The sequence below is a fragment of the Equus przewalskii genome, chromosome 1 (assembly GCF_037783145.1).
Source record: "Equus przewalskii isolate Varuska chromosome 1, EquPr2, whole genome shotgun sequence".
NCBI lineage: Eukaryota > Metazoa > Chordata > Mammalia > Perissodactyla > Equidae > Equus > Equus przewalskii.
This window is the reverse complement of record NC_091831.1, coordinates 6,374,913-6,399,258: the sequence shown is the minus strand read 5'-3', so window position 1 is coordinate 6,399,258 and position 24,346 is coordinate 6,374,913. Positions and strand designations below refer to the sequence as shown.

Genomic DNA, 24,346 nt, shown 5'->3' with positions numbered 1-24,346 from the left:
GCCCAGCGGGGGCTGGTGCTGCACAGGAGGTGACCTGTTTGAGGCTCACTGCCTTGTCCCTGCGGATGTTCAGTGACGTCACTGCAAGGAAGGTGCTTCCCGTGGAGGCTGCCCAATCAGAGCCAGGACCAAGGTGCCGGGTTGGGACGTGTTGGGGCTCTGCAGCCCTCCGTGCCCCAGTCTGCTCACTTGTTGACTATGGAGGACAGTAGTTTCTCCCTCACAGGATTGCTCGAGGGCTAAACAAGCTAATCCATCTAAAGCGGATTTCTCGACCTGTGTACTGTTGACGTTCTGGGTCAGATAATTTTTGGTCGTGGGCAGCTATCCTGTGCATTGCGGGGTGCTTAGCAGCATCTCTGGCCTCCTCCCACTACATCCTAAGAGCACTCCCCTTCCCTCAGTTGTGACATCCCCAGATATCTCCAGCCATTGCCACATGGCCCCTGGGGGCAATTTGGCTCTCTGTTGAGAACCACTGATGTAGAATGCTGGGGGTAGTGTGTAACTTAGTCACACTCAACAGTTGTGACTTGGTAGTCTTGTGACTGTGTTATTGGAAGCAAAGTCTTTCCTGCGTATTTGGAAAGAAAAGAGAAAAACCTGCAGGACTTGCTTCCGGAAGCGTGTGTGTTGGGCAAGAGGATGGGGAGGAGGAGACAAGGAAGCGTGGTGCGCCCCGCTCACCCTCCCCACCCCCCACACCGCTGGGCGCCTTGGCTGTCCAGAGATGGTCAGGAGCCTGCCGTGTTTCTTCTCCTTTCTGAGAGACCAGCGGCAGTTTTGAGCTCAGGTCCCAGGAAAGATGCTCAGATTACCATGGGAATTATGGACCGTCCTCAACATTTTGGCTGAGAAATACCATTCAGGCTGCCCGGAGACCCTCAGAAATACAGGAACTCAAGCATTCGCTCTCCGAGTTTTATTTGCTGGAATAAAGGCACTTATCAAGCCCTGTTTTTTTTTTTCTAAAATAACTTATTTTCTTTAACATAATTGACTTTACCAGGGGCAAATAGTGATTTAGCAGGAGGGAAATGTGGGTATTTTTCTTCCAAATTGCTGTGCTGCTAACTTCACAAGATGTATTTTCAAGTCCTTCTAGTGTCATGTGTGTTCTGCTACCCATTTTTCAAAGGCAGGAATGCGTCTTGGTTCTCTGGGCAGTGTGGCTAGCCTGCCAGATTTCTTCAGATCGTTCTTGGGGGTTGTTGCTTTGAGGATCGGCCTGGAGATTTCAAGGGGAGGGAAAAGGGGGATGGGACCCATACTGGGGACTCCCACATACAGGAGGGATGGGACTTAGTCCTGCTGACTCCAGTGACGTTTGGTGGTATTTCTCACACATTTAACCCTGCGTGTTCTGGCAGGCCACGGTGCCTTTGCGTATGCTCTTCTGTCTGCTTAGAAATACCCTTTATTTTCCTTCCATCTGTCTAGCTTTTCCAGGCTCAGCTCAACTTGTAAACCTTTCTCCACTCACCCAGGCTGAATGAGGGGCCTCCCCCTTGCTGCTCTCTGCAGTTCCATGACATGCTTCTGTTCCTCTCGTGGGAGCAGTTGGTGTACTCTTTACCCATGTCCCCTCCTGGACAGAGGGCCCTTGAGGACAAGGGCTGAGCTGTCTTCCTCGCTCTATTCCCTGCACCTGGTGTGGTCCCTGGCACACCTTGTTAAATGAAGGCGAAGGGACAGAGAGATTTCATGTCAGCCAAGTGTCAGGAGCTGCCTTGAGAGACACACGTCTCCTGTTAGTGGGGAGTCACACCCTTGGATGAGTTGTCCCTTCCAGGACATGCGGCAGAGTTAGCGCAGGATTCCAGTGAGTGCTGGGATTAAATGGCCTTGAAGCTCCCTCATCCCTGACCGGGGGGAGGGGCTCCCTAAAAAGGGGCTCTGTCCTGAACTAAACTGGATGCCAGGTGCCGTGCTGCAGCCATATTCGGTGATATTGGGGAGCCAGACAGTTCAGCCACACACCTCTGTTGATGTGTTCCTCAGATAACTGGGGGCATCACCAGCATCTTGGTGGCTTTGTTATCCCTAGAACTTCCCCCTAAGTTTCCCCCTCCTCTCAGCATTGATACAAGATTACTTCTCAAGTCTCCCATTTAATGTAAGGTTCCAATAACGTGCTTTCTTAGTCTGGTTGTTGGTGTAGTTGACTGCAAGGGCTGTTTAGTCTGGTTGTTGGTGTAGTTGACTGCAAGGGCTGCATTAGCAGGAGGGAGAGGAGAAGGAAAGCTGGGTTTGAGAAGGGAGATGGGGTGAGTCCAGCTCCAGCGCCTGGTGGTCGTGGGCCTCTGATCATCTGTAAAAGGCTGGTCTTGCCACCGGTTTTTCCTGCCCCACAACGTGGTGATGAAAAGCCAGTGAAATCAAAGTAGACCGTATATCCAGAAGTACTTCGTGATTGTAAAGCCTTCAACCGTTAAAAGGAACAGTAAGATCGGCACCCTTTGTCTGTAGAGGTCCAGATAATAAATACTTTAGGCTTTCCAGGCCAGGAGGCAAAATTGAGGATATTTATATAACCATTAATAAAAGGGAACCATGTAAAAATGTAAAAACCAGAAAACACTTTGGCTCAGAAAGTTAAACATAGAACTACTGTATCATCCGGCAATTCTACTCCTAGCTTTATGCCAAAAGAATTGAAAACAGGCATTCGGACAAATCCTTGAACAGGAACGGCCATAGCACTGGTACTATTCCCACTACCCAAAAGGTGGAAGTGGTCCAGGTGGCCATCAGTGGATGAATGCATAAACAAGATGTGGCATAGCCATAAAATGGAATATTGTTCTGCCGTAAAAATGAGTGAGGTACTGATACATGCTACGACATGGATGAACCTTGAAAACATGTGGAGTGAAAGAAGCTGGTCACCAAAGGACATATATCTTATGATTCTCATAAGAAATGGCCAGAGTAGGCAAATCCATAGACACAGAAAGCAGATTAGTGGCTGCCGGTGGGGGTGGGGGGTGTGCGGAGAATGGGAAGTGATTGCTTAATGGGTATGGCGTTTCCTTTGGGGATAATGAAAAATATTTGAGAATTAGAACTAGACAGCGTTGGTAGTTGCACAACAATGTGCTAAATGCGACTGAATTGTACACTTTAAAATGGTTAATTTTAGGGGGCTGGCCCCGTGGCCGAGTGGTTAAGTTCTCACGCTCTGCTTCGGTGGTCCAGGGTTTCGCTGGTTCGGATCCCGGGCACCGACATGGCACCGCTCATCAGGCCACGCTGAGGAGGCGTCCCACATAGCACAACCAGAAGGATCTGCAACCAAAATATACAACTATGTACTGGGGGCGTTTGGGGAGAAGAAGAAGAAAAAAAGAAGATTGGCAACAGATGTTACCTCAGGAGCAGTCTCTTAAAAAAAAGGTTAATTTTATATTATGTGAGTTTTACCTCACTAAAAAAAAAGGTGAAAACCATTCTTAGCTTGTGGCAGTAAAAGCCAAGCTGTGCCTGGATGTGGCCTGGGGGACACAGGTTGCTGACCCTGGCTGAGATGTTAAGGATCTTTTAACTTTTGAATAATAACTGTTACTTTTGTAACAATATTGTATGCTAATTATGAACGGAATGCCAGCAGTATGAAACGTAGAAAGATGTAAAAAACCTCCCAGGCATTCTCCAAATAATGTACCTTTAGGAAATAACCAGCCCTGCAAGCGTATCTGCATTCGTGTGTCGGGAGTGGACAGAGAAATGAGGCCTTTGTAGACCCTTAAAGCCGACCACCGGGCAGTGAGCCTCCCCATCTTTCTAAGTGAGAACGGGGGGCCGTGGGGGTCAGCTGGCCGAGACCCTCTCTGGCAGTTCCTGTCCAGAGCTTTAGTGAACACAGGAGGCCCTGGAGATGTTGGGAGTGGGGGTGGGGCAGTTAAAGTTGAGTGAAAGGTTTAAAAAAAGAGCGATTTAACAGAAACCCAATTCTTTAGGATTCCTGCCTCTTCAGCCGAGTTGCCTCCAGTCAGACAGATAGTAAAATCTCCATTTCACAGTTTGCATCCGAGCAGCAGTTACCCGTGGGGACCAGACTTGGTCAAGGGCCCTCCACCGTCTGTCTGCACCCTTTCCCTCTTTGATCTCTGTGAGTTATAGGCAGCCCCTTAAAGGTGGGATTAGCATGCAATGAGCCTTCAGGGTGAGGAATCTGAGTCCCTGGAAATGAAGGATTGGATGACAGTGTTTCTTAAGGACAGAGTTTTAATAATCGTGGCACAAACAGTATAGCATTAGTACTGCCATTTTTAAAGTCGATGTTTTATTTACCTGCCAAAGTCTGCCGCTTACCTGCAAATAAGTGTAGCAGCTTTGCAGAGTTCCTTTAAATGTGTCAGCCAACAACAATTTTTTTACCAGCTTATAAAATTTTCACGGGCCTTCCCGCCTTTATCACTGACCTAGTGGTGATTCATCTCGTGGTTGGGAGGGCACCCAAAGCCCGAAGAAACGGCATAGTGGTGTTGAGTCTTGTTTTCAGCTTTTATGAACATTCCTTGTTTCGTACAGCCCGCCTTACTGGGCAGTAGGCCTAATTTGCCCTCTACTCGTGTTCTAAAATACTTTTAATTATGTGTCTCCTCAGCCAGGGGCGTGCACGCACACACGTAGTAGGAGCTGGCCGCAATCCTGGCATGACCCAGTCTAGCTTCTTCACTTTACCCGTCGGCTCTTGTGACGCCTGTCCTTACGGCTCGGGATTCCTGGTGCGTTTCTGAACTCACACACGCTGCAGAGTGGACGCGCGCCTGGGGCCTCTGCACAGAGTCCAAAATCTCGAGGGACGGCTGAGACCCAAATGAAGTCACACCGTTACAGAGCCTTTTGTGTGACACTTCCAGAGCATGGGAGCTTCTGATTTCTTCCTTTTCTGAGAAGATGAGAAGTAGAGGAATACCTAGAATGTCAAGTAGAGACAGTTTGTAGCAATGAAATCGGATTTTCTTAACTTCCACTTCTGGCGAGTGAAGTGAACACCAGCTTCATCCGAGAAGGCAGGGAGAGCCTGATAGCTGGGCTGGCCAGCACACAGACGGCGGACTTTGCTCTGGAGCACTGGCATTATCAAAGGGAGCTCGTCCAGCCATGTCGGCGGGAGCTTTGTGACTGGAATAAAGTACTGTGGCAATTTTAAATCAAAGGTTAAAAAGTCGTTGGTGACCAGTGGCATCCGTGGGAGTGTGAAGGGCTGCTGAGGAGTTAGTAGCATGGCCAGTGCGGCTGTGACTGAAGTGTGTCGGGCCAGTGCGGCTGTGACTGAAGTGTGTCGGGCCAGTGCTGCTGTGACTGAAGTGTGTCAGACTAGTGCTGCTGTGACTGAAGTGTGTCGGGCCAGTGCGGCTGTGACTGAAGTGTGTCGGGCCAGTGCGGCTGTGACTGAAGTGTGTCGGGCCAGTGCTGCTGTGACTGAAGTGTGTCAGGCCAGTGCGGCTGTGACTGAAGTGTGTCAGGCTAGTGCTGCTGTGACTGAAGTGTGTCGGGCCAGTGCGGCTGTGACTGAAGTGTGTCGGGCCAGTGCTGCTGTGACTGAAGTGTGTCGGGCCAGTGCGGCTGTGACTGAAGTGTGTCAGGCTAGTGCTGCTGTGACTGAAGTGTGTCAGGCCAGTGCTGCTGTGACTGAAGTGTGTCGGGCCAGTGCGGCTGTGACTGAAGTGTGTCGGGCCAGTGTGGCTGTGACTGAAGTGTGTCGGGCTAGTGCTGCTGTGACTGAAGTGTGTCGGGCCGGCGGCTGTGACTGAAGTGTGTCAGGCCAGTGCGGCTGTGACTGAAGTGTGTCGGGCCAGTGCTGCTGTGGTGACTGAAGTGTGTCAGGCCAGTGCTGCTGTGGTGACTGAAGTGTGTCGGGCCAGTGCGGCTGTGACTGAAGTGTGTCGGGCCAGTGCTGCTGTGACTGAAGTGTGTCAGGCCAGTGCTGCTGTGACTGAAGTGTGTCGGGCCAGTGCTGCTGTGGTGACTGAAGTGTGTCGGGCCAGGGCTGCTGTGGTGACTGAAGTGTGTCAGGCCAGTGCTGCTGTGGTGACTGTAGTGTGTCAGGCCAGTGCTGCTGTGACTGAAGTGTGTCGGGCCAGTGCTGCTGTGGTGACTGAAGTGTGTCGGGCCAGGGCTGCTGTGGTGACTGAAGTGTGTCGGGCCAGGGCTGCTGTGGTGACTGAAGTGTGTCGGGCCAGGGCTGCTGTGGACTGACGTGTTTCGGGCCAGTGCTGCTGTGGTGACTGAAGTGTGTCAGGCCAATGCTGCTGTGGTGACTGAAGTGTGTCAGGCCAGTGCTGCTGTGACTGAAGTGTGTCAGGCCAGAGCTGATGTGACTGAAGTGTGTCAGGCCAGTGCTGCGGTGGTGACTGAAGTGTGTCAGGCCAGTGCTGATGTGGTGACTGAGGTGTGTCAGGCCAGGCTGGGTGACCTCTCAGGGAGCTGTCAGGGAGGCTGCGAGCCTGTTAGAACCCTCATGAGGTGCACGGGAAAATGGAAAACCTCCCAAATGAGCCCTCTAACAGCAGGGATGTGATGTGAGGTGTGCCTTCGTCTCGGGGTGGGGAGTTGAACCAGGCAACAATGAAAATCTTCCAGTCCTGAGATCCATAAGCTGAGACCACAGAGGGGCACTTGGCTTGAGTTCAGACCCCTTAATTCCTGTTTAACTTTGGGCTGGTTAGTTAGCCTTCTGAGCTTCAGTTTGCACATCTGTAAAATGGGGAGAGGAGTACATGACATGATAGGTATAAAATTCTTAGCACCTGGTAGCCACTTGGTAATGGGAACGCCATCATCAGCACAACGTAGCCTGAAAATGGATCCCTGGTGACAAAGCCACCTATGTTTAGTGTCCTTTTGTCTTCTATTAAAAAAAAAAAGAATTAGAGCGCTGTTAAGTAGAATCATCGGATTTCCACATAAATTACTTGATGTTTGTTCTCAGTTCAAAACTACTTAGAAGCTTCAGTTTGTATTTAGATATCCAGGAAAAGAAGACAAAAGAAAAAATTAAACTTTGAAAAACAACATTTTCACACAAGGATTTGCATATATTTACATATTAACTTAAGGGAAAACACATTTCCTTATGCTTGCAATGTCTTGACTGGATCATTTAATAAACATTCAATGATGGGAGAGGGAGGATGTTATGGGTTAAATTGTGTTTCCCCTCAAAAAAGAGAAATTGAAGTTCTAACCCAGGTGCTTCAGAATGTGACCTGATTTGGAAATAGGGTCATTGCAGGTATAATTGGTTAAGATGAGGTCATACGGGCATCGAGGAGGCCTTTAATTCGATAGGGCTGGTGTCCTTATAAGAAGAAGACAGAGACACATGAGAAGAAGGCCGGGTGAGGATGGAGGCAGAAACTGGAGTTATGTTGCCACAAGCCAACGAGCATCCAGGAACACGTGGGGCTGCCGGGAGCTGGAAGGGGCGAGGAAGGGTCCTCCCCCAGAGGCTTGGAAGGGAGCATGGCCCTGCCCACCCGTAGATTTGGGACTTCTGGCCTCTGACACTGAGAGAACAAATTCCTGTTGTCATAGGCCACCAAGTTTGCAGTAATTTGTTAGGGCAGCCCTAAGACAGGGGATTAGGGCAGAAATGCCGTTGAGAAACATTTGGAAGGAGAGACTCATGAACTTTTAGGGCCACCGCAGACTCCTGCTCCCTGCGCCCTGTCCTCTGTCTCCATTCAGTGAGGAAGCTGGTGCTCAGAGAGGTCACACGCCAGTTTGTCTTTTGTATCATCTTTTTAGAAATTGTCTGGAGACTTAAGGTAGTAACTGATGTGCAAGGTATGTGATAAGGTTAGTGGATTTTTGTTTCTCTTTGGTCTACTTTTTTCTTTCAGTTCAGATTTGATGTGAAGTTTGTTGACCAGAATTTGTGGTGCATAGGCTCTCTGGCGCCGTTATCTGAGTAGATAGATGGTCTCTTTCTTTCCCTCTAGAGAGAATATCTATGAGTGACTTCATGCGTTCACCAGCAGACTTTGAGTGAGAGACGCCTACATGGTAGACACCCTTCTAGGTGTTGGGAATTCGGAGAAGAACGAGGCAAATTTCATTTGTGCCCTCGGGCTGTGACTGGCTAGTGGGAAAGATGGGGGCGGGGACCAGGCGGTTCTGAGCTCCGAGTTTGTGCTCTCTAGGGTGAGGACACCTGCCCAGCAGGCGAACTGTCTGGGCACGCCGCCGGGGGCAGGTGTCATTTATAGAGATATGGGGGGCCTACAGAAGATATGCGGGGGACGAGAGGGGATGAGGGCTCTCTCCAGAGGGAACTGTGTGTCCTAGGTTTGGAGGGGAGGTGAGTGGCTTGTTGGAGCAGCTGAAAGAATAAAACATGAATGGCGTGAAGACATCCCCTGGATTCAGCATATAAATCCTGAGTGAGATGAAGGACTCAGAGCCCCCGGGTGGAGTGAAGGGGCCTGGAGGAAGTGCGTGGGAGCACTGGACCCATTTCCCTGGCGCCCGCTCTGGGGCCAGCTTCACCCTGGCTGTCAGCTGTGATGAATTGTGCAGAGCTGTGTCCTGGGCTCAAGGCTGGGCTCTGCCCCCAGGGGACTCAGCAGAGCCCGCAGCCCGACTTGTAAAATTGCCCGGCGTTATTAAGTTTCCAAGTCCTAATTTACCAGAAACTAAGGAGAGATGGGCTTCCTTTCTTCCATTTATAAGCGTTGTTTTGCACAATTGCTGCATAGCCAGTACCGCTCTGAGCCAGAAGGGTTGATCTATTGAGTCTAGACTGGTGTTCCAGTTAAGTATTTAATCAGGTCACTTTCCGTAGCTTGGCTGTGGGCATTTAATCTCTGGAGGCATTTTCATATGTCTTGGTCGAGGATGGCGTCTCTGTCCAAAAGGGCTGCAGGGAAGAAAATGTGCTAAACATGAAAGCCAGGGTTGCCTGGGAGGCCGAAGGAACGCTAATTTCCAGCCGTGTGTAGATCTATCAGGTACTGATGAAAGTCCATGCAAGTTTATTTGCGTTGGAATTGATTCTGCAACTTGTTGTCAGGCCTTATTATGGGCTGGAGAGTTATTGGCCTGGATGCCAGAGAGTTAAGAGATGGTTTGCAGTTGCACTGATCTGGGGGTGAATCCTGGCCATACCCCTTGCAGGTTGTGTAATATTTAGAATTAACTTCACCCTCCATGCTGTGGTTTACTCATCTGCAAACTGAGGATAATGCTAGTTCCTACCCCTTAGTGTTGTCATGGATTAAAAGTCGACACCCAGGTCGTGTTGTTGTTTTTTGGACCTGCTCTTAAGAGTCCAGTGGAGAAATGGACCATTCAGGGTGACCATTCAGTTGCAGGACTGGGATGCAAAGTGTTTGTTGTTGGCCCTAGAAGGGGTCTTGGCTCTGTGGTGAGGGGTAGGCTGTTTGTGAGGCTTCAGTGAGGGGGCTCCTGGTGGTTCTTGGAGGATGCCGAGACAGGAAGGGAAGCAGAGAGGGAGCTCCTGGAGGCCAGGGGCCCTTGGGACGCTCTGCCTGGGCTGCAGCGTGGGATGTGGGGAGAGGACTGCGGCCAAGCCCACGAGCTTGCAGGCTCAGTTAGGGAGTGGGAGCTTTGTCCTGAGAGCTGCAGGACGAGGAACCGTTGCAGGGCAGAGCGGGGGTGGCAGGCAGAGGCGCACTTTCTGGCACAGGTGTAAGTTTATGAATCAGTTGCAAGATTTGTAAAAAATGTAATGGGGGCTGGCCCGGTGGCACAGCTTTAAGTGCGCACGTTCTGCTTTGGCGGCCCGGGGTTTGCCGGTTCGGATCCTGGGTGCGGACATGGCACTGCTTGGCAAGCCATGCTGTGGTAGCAGCATCCCACATATAAAAGTAGAGGAAGATGGGGGCACAGATGTTAGCTCAGGGCCAGTCTTCCTCAGCAGAAAGAGGAGGATTGGCAGCAGATGTTAGCTCAGGGCTGATCTTCCTCAAAAAAGGAAAAAGTAATGTATTGAGGCGAGAGTCACATAACGTACAATTAAGCATTATACAGACAACACTTCGGTGGCATTCAGTACATTAACGACTTTGCGCAACCACCTCTATCTAGTTCCAAAACATTTACATCACTCCAAAGTAAAACTCCTTACCCGTTCTCCCCTTTGCCTCCTCCCCTGAGGCTCTGGCAACCAGCAGTTTGTGTTCTGTCTCCATGGATTTATCTGTTCTGGACATTTCATGTAAATAGGATTATACAATGTGTGGTCTTTTGTGTCTGGCTTCTTTCACTCAGCACAATGTTTTCAAGGTTCATCCACGTTGTAGCATGTGTCAGTACTCCACTCCTTTTTATGGCTGAATAATATTCCGTGATACATCTGTGTACCACAATTTGTTTATCCACGCATCTGTTGATGGACATTGGGTTGTTTCCACCTTTTGGGTATTGTGAATGGTGTTGCTGTGAACATTCACGGACGAGTATTTGTTTGAACACCTGTTCTCAGTTCTTTTGGGTATAGACCTAGGAGTGGAATTGTGGGATCATATGATAATTCTATGTTTCAATGAATTGCATGATTCTTGGACATAACTGTAAACACTTCCTGAGCAATAAAGATGGATCCTCCCTGGTGGAATGTGCTGCCAACATCACAGAGTCACAGACAGGGTCCAGGGCTCAGTTTTGGAGTTAGGAGTTCTCTCGGGCCAGTTACCACACACACCCCACCAAGCAAGGCCTCCGTGTCTTGCTGGAGCCCCAAATGTGCAGGGTGGTCCAGGAGCCCTGCTCTGTCTGGTGCTTTGGGAGTCAGTGGCTCTGACATCCAGGGCATGGTGGAGGGGGGTGGTTCCCAGGATTTCATGAGGAAAAATTACTTGGGAGAAGGATGGGGGCAGTGTGGGTGTCAGCTTTCACACCAGTGCTTAGAGTGGATGTGTCAGCTGATGATTGTGCCCCTTCTAATAGGAAGCTGGTCCCTCGCACCCCAGGTACAACGGGACTGGGGTGATAGGACTAGGATTGGAGGAGGGAAAGGGGATGATGCCCCTGATGGAAAGGCAGACTTGGGTGTGCGCCCCATCTGTATCACATGCTAGCCAAATAACTGGGCTAGGTACACGCTCACTTTTTTCACCTCTCCAAGCGGTGCGATTAGGAACTGACCTTGTAGGGTCATGCTGAGGATGATGTGAGCTGGTGGGTGTAAAGTACACTGATGGTGCCTGCCATAAAGTCAGTGTGATTGATGAATGACACCTAGTGTCTGAATTTCCTAGGGCTGCCATAATAAAAGGCCGTAACAAACTGGGTGGCTTCAAACAACTGAAATATGTTCTCTCAGAGTTCCGGAGGCTAGAAGTCTGAAATCAGGGTGTTGGCAGGGTTAGTTCCTTCTGGGGGCTCAGAGCTCGAATCTGTTCTATGCTTCTCTTCTAGTTTCTGGTGGCTTCTGGCAGTCCTTGGCTTGTGGCAGCATCACTCCAGTCTCTGCCTCCGTCTTTGCATGGAGTTCTCTCTGTGTCTCTATGAGTCTCTGTGTCCTCATTTCCCTCTTCTTTGATGACACCAGTCATTGGATGAGAGACCACCCTAATCTTAACTTGATTCTATCTGTAAAGACCCTTTTTCCAAATAAGGTCACATTCACAACTACCATGGGTTAGATACTTGAACATAACTTTTTGGGGGACAAAATTTAACCTACGACACTAGTAATTATGAATACTTCAAAACAGACAGATCTAATCAAGAATCTTTTTCAAGAAGGTTATTAGAAAGGTGCTGTATAGAAGTCCGCACACCTGGGTGAGTGGGTGCTGCTGCCCTGGAGGGAAGTGCTCCTGAGTGGCAGTGCTTTCCTGATGCACATTATGGGATAGGCCTGAGCAGCATACACCAGCAACAAGTGAGTTCCTCCGTCTGGCCATCCGCCGGAAGCTTCTGTCTGCTAGAGCTGAGCTTCTGTAACTCTCGACTTGCTGGGCTGACAGTAACGGCTCCCAGAAGTTAGGGGAACCGGTGAAGGGGAGCAGCTGTTTGGATCTTAATAAAGTGAAAGTGGGCGTGACTGGGCCCTGGGGAGACCATCACCCTTCATCTCAGTGGTCCTACCAGCTACAGAAGCCAGCCAGGGATTCCAGGAAAGGGATTTCAACAGCTTCAAAGATGAGATGGGCACGAGCTGATTAGTAAAGTCCCTGAAAGTTCCAGTGATCCCAGAGGGACTGGAGCTCCTTGGAAATAAGATCTGGACTGTGTATTCCAGATGACCCTGGAGGGGGAAGGACAGCAGTGTGTTTTCATGGGAAGTTTCTCATGGGCTTCATCTTGGAGAGACATGGATGGAAGTGGAAGGGAGAAGCCCATGACCTGGGGTGGGTCACTCCTGCTTCAGGTCCTCATCTGTTGAAGGGACCATTGGCTTTGCAGGATTCTCTCCAGCTCTCCTTTTCTGTGGTTTTTATGGAAGCCAATCTGTAGTGGGAGGTGGCATAGCAAAGAGTTCATGCATTCAGGCTATGGAGTAAGACTCTCCTCTTATCTCTAGGAACCAAAATGTCTTCATCTATCAACTCATGTTGCATGTGGACCCTGCCTTCCCTAGCTAGTGTGAGGATTCAGTGAGAGAACAAATGGAAAGTGCTCAGTGTGGTGCCTCGTACGGAGTAACTGCTGTTACTGTTAGCTAAGCCAACTCACTCTCAGAGCCCGTTCCCGGAAAGTTATTAGAAAGGTAACAAGGAATTGTCGGATATTAAAAAGGCATGAAGTTGGTTGTTAACAAGATGGAGTAAAAGTGTGGGCGCATTCTTTCAGGCAGATTGACCATTTTTAGAGGATTGATGGGTAGATGGTGATTCATTAGTGATCCTGCCTGTTGGGTTCTAGAAGGTCGAGGATAGTCTAAGCTGAATGACAGAATCAGTATTCACAGAGGTCTTGATTGTCTAGGACTATAGGCCTGAAGACATCAGATGAAGCTCCACCAGGCTAAATGTGGAGTTTTACCATTTGGGATGCAAATCAGCTGACGAACCGGACGATAGAGGAGGAGGGCCTCCCAAACTAGCCTCCTGGGGGACGCAGAGATCGCTGCTCAATAAACTCAACCAACAGGGTGACAAGATTGCTGGAAAAGCAGAATTTACAGCATTCCAGACTGTCCTGGAGAGGAAGAAGAAGACTCTGTGGCTGGGAGGTTTAAAGAAGAGAAGATGTGAGGACACTCGGCGTATCCCTCGGCATATGGAAGTCTGTCCTGGAGCAGCAGGTGGGACCTGGTCTGGTAACACCAGAGGAGATGCAAAGCCTAGGGATTCAGGTTGAAGGAGTCAGAGCTGAGCTGAGCGCAGGGATGCTCTTCTGGCAGATGAGAGGCGGACTGTCCCCTGGAGTATCATGAAGCCGCCAGTGGAAGTGTGCATATCTTGATGCATGGGGTGGGTGTCACTCTAGAAGTCCCCAGGGGATGGAATCACATCTCAAAGGTCCTTTCCTCCTGAGACTTGGTTCAATTACTGCTGGTCTTGGGGGAGCTTTTTTAACACTAGGTGCCCAGGAGAGAGGTCATTGCGTGATATCATCATTGGTTCATGGACAGCTCCCTCTCTTCTCTGGTATATTTAACATACGTCCTTCAGTCCATTTTCCATGGGTTGACTTGGATAGATATGAGCCCTACAGACACTTTTGTGGCCGGTGGAGGAGGACAGTGAGGACTTTGGCTTTGGACAGTTGGAGGAGTGGAATGCCTGGGGACCAGGGGCTTGGAAAGGTAACAATGATGGATGGGCAGACCTCTGGGAGGCTGTCCTGTGTGCCGGGTGCTTGCTTGTCTACTTCCCACAGTTGGGAAGGACTCTTGAGGGGTCTGGTGGGTGTTGAGATATGTAGCTCTTGCAGGCATGTTGAGGTGCATTGTGACTTTATTTTGGGGGAAAGCAAATGTAGCCCATAAAAATGGTTCATGTTGGTGCTGCGATGCACTGGACGCCAGCACCTTCAGCATCTCGTGCCTGACGCCCTCCCTGCTGTGTGAAGCTGCCCCTCGAAGGAGCACGGAGCAGCAGAAGGGCGATTCTTAGTGGTGACCTTGAGTGAGACGTGCATGCTGTGACTTGCCTGCTGCACATGGTGGCTCCGTTGCAAACTCTACCTTCTAAGAGAAGCCAAGCGCCACTTGATTCACTTTCTCCTAATCGTAACGTTTGGTGTTTAGGATCCAAAGCTGATAAATTCTGCAAATACCCGAAGATGAGTTTTAACTTTATCTTAAAAAAAATCACTATTACCTGACGTGGAGCAGTAAATTGGAGCAAGACTGGGCAGCCACTTTAAATCCACATTGCAGGTTTTTAAGGTTTTATTCCTGCTTAAAAGATGGGTGTCAGCTTTATCTATTTTCCCACCTGCTATGAGTTGACTTTGTACGTGGCTCAATATCATGGCTAGCCATAGCCTATTTGGGATTTATGGGTTTTTATTTTATTTTTGTCTTGTCTACTTGATGGAGCCCATACAAGAATAGAGTGACAATAAGGATTATGAAAAGTATGGAACTTTTCCTTTGAAACGTGGACTATTACATTTTAGCCATGTAAAAGGCTCAATCGGCATGTCGCTGATATTCATCTAGAATTTTCTATTATCTAGAATTTTCAACTCCATGAGGTTGAAGAGTAGTCATAATATTAATACATTTCATTGATTTCCGATGAGCGATTGTGCGGTTTTATCTGGAAAACGCTCACGTGTGGTTGGCTGGTGCAGCTCACTGGAGAAGGGCAGGAATTGCTCCACCCCACATCAGGTCTGGGTGCCCCCAGAGGCGTTCTGGCTGCTTTACAGATGCAAAGAGCTGCCCAGGAGGTGTGGATTGGGGGCCTGTTCTTTGAAGGGCCAGCAGGGCTCTCGCGGGCCTGGCCTGGCCTCTGTTGCTGCCCCTGACACACCTCGCCATTGCTCCCCGAGGGCCAGCCAGGCCGAGCGACAACCTGGCAGCTGTTGATAAGCGAAGGTGTCCTGTTCTCTCAACCCGGAGTGTGCCCTCCTTCCCCAGGACCTCCTCCTTTCTTCCGCCTTCTCCCCTCTTCTCTGCTTCACTTCTCTCTGATCTTCTTTCAGGTTTGAAAGCCCCCTGGGACTTGCCTTCCGTGTGGTTAAGGTCCCCTACCTTGTGATGCCCACAGCATCCAGTGTTTCACAGTCCAGGGTTGCAGGCTGTTGGGACCCCTGGTTACTGGGTTATCTCTGCCATCAAACTAGGAACTTCATGAGGGCGGGAAGGCGTCTACCTGCCTGTCTTTGTATCCCTGGTGTGCGTTGCTGTCCTTGGCACAGGGCCTGTGCTCAGTAAATACCTGTTGAATAAATGAGGCTGAAATGTTAAAGTTCTGGAAACCTTTGATGATTTGTGGGAGTGATGTTGCACAGAATGTGTGAAATTGAGGATGTTCTAGAAAAGAGTTGGCAAACTTTTTCTGCTGATGGCTAGAAAGTAAATATTTTAGGTTTTGTGGACTATACAGCCTCTATTGAAACCACTTTCTGCTCTTGTAGCCTCAAAGCAGCCGCAGACAAGGCATCCGTGTGTGAGCATGCCATGTTCCAATAAAACTTTATTTATGGCCACCGAAATCTGAATTCTGTATAATTTTTGCATGTTGTGAAATATTCTTATTTTGATTTTTTCCCAACTACTTGAAAATGTAAACATCATTTTTGATCTCACAGCCATACAAAAACTGGTGGCAAAACCAGATTTGTCTAGGGGCTGCAATTTCCTGTCCTCTAGTGTTTGTGGTTACTATAGATTAGGATCTTGTTCAAATTCTTTCCCGACAAAGGCAGAATTCCCACTTAAGCAGAATAAAAAACATTAGTGTAAAATCAAAGACAAATGATTGAACCTATTGGGAGAGGTAGATTTCCAAAACTTTCCCTAACATACATGTTTATGTTGTTATATGAATGTTACTCCAGTAAATGGATCTTTGAGCCATTTCGAGTTAATTTTGGTGTGTGGTGTTAGGTAGGGGTCTGACTTCCTTCTTTTGCGTGTGGATAGCCAGTTTTCCCAGCACCATTTGTTGAAAAGACTGAATGATCCCCATTGACTGGTTTTGACTCCCTTGTTGAAAATCATTTGACCGTACATGTGAGGGTGTATTTCTGGGCCCTTTATTCTATTCCATTGGTCTATATGCGTGTCTCTGTGTTGGTATCGCACTGTTTTGATCACTATAGCTTTGCAGTAACTTTTGAAATCAGGAAGGGTGAGTCTCACAGCTTTGTTGTTTTTCGAGATTGTTTTGGCTCTTCCGGATCCCTTGGTATTCCTTATGAATTTTCGGGTAGGTTTTTCTATTTCTATACGGACCTGTTTACTTTTGCTGTATTTCCTAGGCTGATAGTTTAAGGGACCTCCAGGTTTTTATATTTTAATTTACATGTATTGATCTTTTAATTTTTCCCTCATTGGCCATGGCTTGATTGAGTAATAATCTACCCTTGATCTACCAGATTAGCGTTTCCTGGTACACGAGTTCAGGGACTAGAGTCGGTGTAGCTGCTGTCATTCTTCCCGGATGCTTTGGTTTAGTATTCGAAAATCACAGAAGTTATATTATTAGCCCTTTTTGTACTTGGGTCCCTCTTCTGGTGGCCATAAGTCTGGCATGTGCTTCTGAGTGAAGGAGACTGCCTTATTGGGACCCTCTGTCCTCTGAGGGTCATGCCCAGAGGCTGGGCTGAGCAGCAGCCTCGTTGAGCTGGTGGCTGGCCCTAGTCCTGGGTCAGGGCTGGAGTGGCAGTGAGTCCAGGGAAGACAGATTTAGAGGAGAGGCAAGAAAGAGAAGAAAGTAGGTACAATTTGCTCCTCCAAAATGCCTTTTTAACTGTGGAAAGCTCTATCTGTATGATATTTTTGCCTCTGATTTGCCCATTTCCTTGTAGTTTCCATAACTGACCAGAAATTGACCCAATGAATTAAGCATGGCTTAGAGGAATGGTGGCAGATCATGGGGCATTTGAGGACTCAGTGACTTGCTTTGCTTCATAATTTTGGTTAATTTGTTGGGAGTTGATTGAGAATGATTTGGAATAAGCCAGTCCTAGGAGGAAGGGATCCACGCAACCATTCTGCTTATTCTTTCAAACCAGGGTGATTTTCCAAATTAGATAATAGAGGGAATCTGGGGCATTTCATACTCAATATAATTTCTCAAAGTACCTATTTCAGTAAACAAACTCTTCGCTCCGAATAATTTGTAGGGCCAACTTTTGTAGTTGGCCAGTATTTGTTTAATTAGTGTATCAAGTAAAATTTGAATTGTATTGACAAGAACTGGAGTTGTGATAACAAACAGTAATTGCTGACTCTTTGTCTTATCAGGAAAATCAAAAGTGTCTATTGAATTATAGTCACTCTATTATGTCGCTCTGTGAACTCACCAAGATAATTCTTTTGAGGGTGATTAACTGTAATCATGAGACCGTATATATGAGGAAGCAAACAGATGGATAAACAACCGAAGTAATTATCAGCTGTACATTTACATTTTTCCATCACAGTATTTCAGAGACCCGCTGGTCCAGAGTAATCTGTTGGGTCATTGTCTGGAAGGATATTCTTCATAACATTGCTTGATTGGTTAATCTACCCTAAGATCTGACCAGAGGGCATTTCAACAATTTATCCTCCCAGAAACTGTTTGGAGCTTCATGTTTTTATTGGTATCTAGTAGTTAGAGAGGAAGAGAAAGTTTGATGGTATGTATTCTGTGGTTATGAAAGGAGGTGCTGTACTGTATGAATAAGCCCCAAAAAGAAACAGATAAAAGAGATTACAGTTTGTGGGTAGACTGCACATACCTCAATCTGGTGAAACTTTTCACTTTATGGTGCTGGTTTCGACTCTAGTCCTCTTTTAAAACACAAACACAAAACAAAATCAATCAACCCGACAACAACAAAAAAATCTGGCAAAGTCATAGTTAAACAGAATTTGTGGATTTTACCTGAGTACAATCGCCTTTCCTGGAAAACTTTCTCCTTTCTCTACCAGCCTTTGCACCCCACACGAAGAGTTCAAAAGCCCATGTGAAGATATCATGGCCAGTGGTTCTCTGCACGTCTTTTCGGCTGCTTTGTTTTGAGTGTTCTGGGATGTGGACCCCAGGCTCACATGGTGAGGAGCCGAGGGTCAGGAGGGTGCAGGGTGGGTGCTGGCACTCTGTGACGTTAGCTCATTGTCCCCAAGCTTCCTGAGTCCCGAGTGATGGGCACAAGGAGAGGTGGGCTCAGCTCCTCTCCCTAGTTTGTTTCCAGTGGCGTGAAGCTCACTCTCAGGAGCCAGTTGAGCCTGTGCACTGGATTCATTTGGGAGCAGGTTGCCTGATGTTACAGTAGAAATAAATCTTGAAAGACCTACCACCGTTAGAATCGATGAGTAATGGATGAATCTGCTTCTTATTTCTGATTTGCAGGAAGTTGCCTTAATGGCATGAGCTGGCCTCCAGGGATCGGCCATCTCTGGGAACCTGGGACCTGTGATGCAGCAGAGGAATATCATCCTGCTTATTTTTACTGTAAATACACTCAGCATTACCAAAATTCATTAAAAGATAACCACGAGCTGTCCTTTTAGGAAGCTTGTAACGGAAAGTAGAGGAGAACTGATGATTCTCTGGCTGGGTATTTATTTACAAGGCATTTCTTTCCAGAAAATACTTAAATAGATTATGTGTTTCACAACCTCAATATAGATTCTTTTAGTTTTCATGAGCACTTGTGATTTTAATTACCATCCTAAAAAATATTGATTTCCTTTCCTTTTTCATCTAGAGATGATCATTAAAAACAAACAAAAGGTTTAAGACCTTCTTTGTGCCTGACGGCTTTACTTTCTTTGAAGGGCTGATTATTCTATGTTCAGGAGCGCAGACTCTGGAGCCAGACTGCCTGGGATCAGATCCCAGCTCTGTCGCTATAGCTGGGTGACCTTAGGCAAGTCAACCCCTGTGTGCCTCAGTTTCTTTCTCTGTAAAATGGAGATGATGATAGCAGTCATGGCATAGCGCTAGGGTGATGATTAAATGAGTTAGCGTATGCGGGCACCCATTAGGAGTTATTTAAATTTGTGATCGTTGAATGGATTTTGGCTACATTCATACATTCTGTAAATAATTACCAAGGGCCTACACAATGTCAGTCACTGGGCAAGTCCCTGGGATACAATGTGGGCCAAGATAGACATGGAGGGATGGTAAGGAAGTGGGCAACCACAAGACAGAGTGAGGAATGGTAGGAGGGAGAAAGGGCTATCAAGGAAGGCTGCCTGGAAGAAGTGACATCTTAGTGGGTAATTTGAAGAATAGTTATGAATTAATGAGATGAAGAAGGTCAGGCAAGAGTAGCGTAAATATATCTGAAGGCCCAGAGGCATGAGAGTGCATAGGACATTGAATTTCAGTCTGGATCATTCTGAGGGTGGGTGGAGGATGGAGTGAAGTGCAAGTTGAGGCTGGATAGCCAAGGTGAGTCTTTGCAAGGAAGCTGACTTTATCCTCAGAGCAATGAGTAGTTATTAAAGGATTTAAAGGCGGAGAGTAACATCATCAGACTTTGTTCTAGAAAGGTCCCATGGACAGTGGTTTGAAGAACCACTTCTTGAGGAAGGAGAGGTGGTAGGAGATTGAGAGACTATGGCAGCAATCCAGGAGGGAGATGATGGTGACCTGGATGAGGACGGTGGCAGTAGAAGTTGGGAGAAGCGGATGGACTTGGGAAATATTTGGAGGATAAATGACACCGTGTTGTGACTGACTGGTTGTAGGGGGAGTGCGAGGGAGGCGTCCAGGCGGGATGGACGGTGCTGCTAGCGTCTGGGATGGGTGGTCCTGGAGAAAGATGGATTCCGTGACACACATTCAGGAAGTCTTTGTGGCGTTCCACAGGGAGCTGTCAGCTCAGTTTGGGAGGGCTGAGTGCCAAGTGTCTCTGAAACATGCAAAGGCACATACCTGCAGAGTGCTGGATCGACTGCAGCACTGTTGGAGAGTTGGGAGTCGACCCATAGATGGTGACAGAAGTCGGCGGAGATGAGTTGGGCGAGGAACCTCAGGATGAAGCAACTGAGGAGGAGGAAACCTGGAGAGCAGAGGCCCGGGGAAGACACCACCCCAGGAGTGGAAGTGGTCGGGAAAGAAAGGATGGGAGCCTAGCTGTTGCCAGGATGTCTTTGATGCTGTGGGGCAAGTTTCTGTGGGGAGGTGGTTGGAACCGGTGTGCTTTGTGGGGTGGGGGGGGGGTGGTGGAAGCTTCTCTGTGAGAGGGAGAGACAGCATGGAGTAAGTAGCTGGGGAGAGGCGTGTGCAGGGAGCGCTTTGGGACTGGAGGTGAGGAGGGTGTTGGACGGATGAAATCGGGAACTGAATCCCTGCTCTGCCAGTACTCTGTGGTAGTTATCAACTGCTGGGTAACAAAGTACACCAAAGCCTAGTGGCTTGAACAATGTTTATTATCTCGTTGTTTCTGTGGGTCGGGAATGTGGGTGTAGCTTTTCAGGGTCCTCCCGCTCAGGCTCTCTCAGGAGGCTGCATTTAAGACCGAGGTGATTTCAGGGTTCAAGTGGGGCAGGATCCACTTCCCAGCTCACGCAAGGGTTGTTGGCAGGATTCCTCTGTGGCTGTTAGCTGAGGCTGCCTGCAGCTCTTTGCCACGTGGACCTTTCCACGGGCCAGCTCTCAACATGGCAATGGGTTTCATCAGAATGAGCAAGTGATGAGAGAGACAGAGAAAGAGAGACAGAAGCCAGAGTTCTTTTGTAACCAGTCATGGAAGTGCCATCCCATCACCTGCTCTATTCTGTGGTCTAGATTCGCGTCACTAGGTGCCGCTGGCATGTAAAGGGAGGGGACCACACAGGGCACAGACACCAGGAAGCGGGGTTCATGGTGGCCACCTTGGGAGTCTGTCCATCCCAGCCTCTGAGTTTTGGGATGCCCTGGGGACCTCTTCCCATCAGGCCGTCGTGCGTGCCCAGCACCTGCCCTGCACACACCATGGTCGTTGTACAGGCAGCATCAGCTCTCTTATTGGTTCTTGTAGAAAAGGTGCAGGCAAACACCGACCTGAATTTCCCAGAAGCTCTGATTGAAAGGGAGACGCCTCTTTGGAAAAGAAAACATTACATTGTGGAATTCAGTGTCTTTTATAAAATATCGTGCATCGAGTGGGCTCACGTTTGGGGAGAGGGGAATGTTGCTCCTTGGGGAGGTACTCCTTCGCACATCCTTGCTCTGTGTTGCGTTGGGTGTGTTCTTGAGTCGCCTGTCCTGTCCTGGAGGAAGGAGCCTGCAGGGTGCTTTGGGGAGGGGTGGAGATGCTCCTTGGACTGGGTACCCCAGTCTCCTCATCACCTGAGGATAAGGGTGGAGGCTGTTCCAGGGACCTGCCGGCTGTTCCCTTCTAGGCATCCTTGTGTGTATTCTCAAAACCATGGTTTGAATGCTTTGAGGCAACTACTCAACTATCCTGTTATACTGTAAATAAATAAAACTTTATTTGCAACAGTAGGCATTAGGCCAGATTGGCCTGCCGGCTGTGGCTGCTGCCTCCTGATCTATGGAAGGAGCCAATAAAATGCCTTGAACGCTTTTCACTGATGGTCATACACATTTATAGTTTTATGTTGTGTTTTAGTATCCATGTTACAGTTTGCACAGTGGGCTGGTGGAGATCGAGTGGGGCACTTTTGAGAGGTGCTGGGGAGTGGTGGTTAAGGTTTTGCTTTCCTGACATGGCCCCTTCTAAGCTGTGTGACCTCAGAGAAGTTACTTAACCTCTCTGGGTTTGTTTTAACAATTGAGCTCTCTCTTTCTCTGTTCTTCCCTCTCACCCTCCCTCTCCCCACTCTCCTCCTTTCCCTCTCCCTCACTTCCTCTTGGTCCATAACTGAACTTGTCCTTGCTTTCAGAATCTGTACAAGTTAGATTTTCCTTGATGAGGTTTCTTGCACTTTCCTCTTTGTTGGGAGTATTTCCACTTGTAAGTTGGTACCTTAGAAGCAGAGCTTGAGATGGGGATTCTGGTCCAGGTGATTGACTGGGATGCCTCTTTCAGGAGAAACCTGGACGGAAGTGAGGGAAGCCAGCAGGACAGGGGAAGAAGCTCCGTGGTGTGAAGAGCACCTGGGATGTATGTGGTCCCCCTGAGCCGTGGGCCTGGCCTTCTGTGTTCTTGTATCAGTCAGTCAGGGGCTCGGCCTCTTCTGAGTGTAACCTCCTCGGCCTCTCCTGGCAGGGCGGCTTCCTGGTGCAGAAGGCAGCTGTGCCGGGCGTGCTGGCAGCCCACACCGCAGCAGACTGGGGCGTGGTAACTCCAGTACTGTCTATAACCACCACCCACTCCGCCTCTGCCCACTCTGTTGTGCCAGGCTCTAGGGGGGGACCATCTGGCCACGTGAGGGCCCTTGGCTCTTGCCAGTCATGCTGGGGAGTCCCCTGTGCTTCCCGAGAAGGAGGGGCACAAGCCAGGTGCCGTAGAAGTGCCTCTGCCCTCAGCGTAGGGCCAACCCCAAGGACGTTTCTTCCAGAATGGGTCAAATAGATGACCACAAATGAAAACAAATCTTTAATCTTGAAGGCAGATTTGTTTTTGGCTATATTCTCTAAGAGTAAAGTGTAGATCACGTCGTTTGATGATAATTTGTGTGGGTTTTCTGGGAAAATGAGTGTAGTGAGTGAAGCACTCTTGACTTTCTATCTGGACTTGCTAAGCCGTGCGCCAGGTCTCCTGGACCTCGTCTCCTTTTCCAGTCCTGGGGGCATGTGTGCCCTGAGTCCTCCTGCATGCAGATGGGGCTCCGTGGCTGGTAGTTTGTTTTCTGTTGGCAGTTGAGAAGCAGTTTCTTGGAAGCTTCTGGTGGTTTGCTGATGCCGGCAGCCCAGTGGCAGTGTGGCCGTGCACAAGGAGGTCACCAGCAAATCGCTGCAATGCCTCTCATGGTCATCTCCGTATTTCATTAAGTGTCAGCCTCGGGGTGTTGGAGGTCGTTGCAACGTGCGTTGTTGGTGAAGCATCCCTGATGGGCAGGGACGCCTGCTGGACGGGCCACAGTGACATCCTAGGGTTTTTAAAAGCAGCTTTATTGAGATTTTATTCACATACCGTGCAATACACCTGTTTGAAGTGTGTAATTCAATGGTTTTTGGTATACTACACTATTAATTTTTAAAAATTGTGGTGATACATGTATATATTTTAAGGTATTTTTATTTAGAAGTTTTGAAAAATGTGCATTTTTTACCTGGGTGACTTGCACAAAGTTAGATTTAGAAGAGTGTAAACGCATAAAAGGTGACAATGGAACATTAGACAAAACATTTACAGCCCTGTCCCACGTGTCACTTAAAGGTGCCGTCGATCTGAAAATGCAAAAGCCACGGAAAGATTGCAGACGTTGACTGTAAGGTTCTCGTGATGCTGATAGGGGAGAAGAGACTAAAGCATATGCAGCATTAACTCAGGATGTGAGTGGAAAACAGTTTACCACAGATGTGCTGCCTTCCTTGGAGTGATTAAAACTCTCAAACAAGATGGGAGATTCTGTTTATCTAGGGGAGCACTGCTCCTTTAAAAAGACTAAGGATCGCCAACCTTCCCCAGCTTAAAAACTAAAATATGTAAATTTAGTATTAAAACTAATCTAACTATAACTATATATAACTCTCTCCATCAGTGGGCTCTTTCCTCCTTGCAGTGGGTCAGGGATGCTGCATGGAGGGGCCCTCCGGTGCCCGAGGTGGAGCGGGAAGCCTCCAGTGTGGGGTCTAAGCACCAGCACACTGGACCAGAAGCCCTGTTTCCCAGCAGTCTTAGACTCTTAAGAAACCCGTGATTCGTGTGTCTAGCTATTCAGCTACAATTAACCCCAAACTTCCCATCCCTGGTCGTGTATCTGAGCTCCTCTGGTCCTTTGGGCTTCATTTTCCATCCTCTCCCTCACAAGGGACCCTTGCCCCCGTCAGCCCTCTTGAGGTGGGGGGTGTGTACCCGTGTGGCTTGTGTCCCCTCACCTGGTCCTCAGGGCAGGCTGAGGCAGTGCGAGAGCCTGAGTGTTCCCTGGTCAGCCAGGCATTGAGAATCCCTTACCTCTCACCCAGGCCTCCCTACTTGCACCCCCTCCTGCCCTAGAACCTGTTCCCCTTTATAACAGCCCTTTCACCTTTGCCTCTGGGACCCTGGGCAGCCTTCCAGATCCCATCCACCCTTGTGGGTGGTGGTGCAGGTGGTGAGGGCTTTCTGCCTCAGGGGCCCTGCTCTCTGCTCCCTGCTGGCCCCTGGATCCCTCTCTGCACTTGTGGGCTGACCTGTCCCAGCTGAGTCCTGA

The 24,346-nt window shown here is 48.7% G+C and overlaps 1 protein-coding gene across 2 annotated transcripts in view; it reads left to right on the top strand.

Moving 5' to 3' along the window:
• DOCK1 (dedicator of cytokinesis 1) overlaps positions 1–24,346 on the top strand; it is a 503,206-nt gene that overhangs the window by 12,147 nt on the left and 466,713 nt on the right. The gene's annotated exons all lie outside the window — the stretch shown is intronic.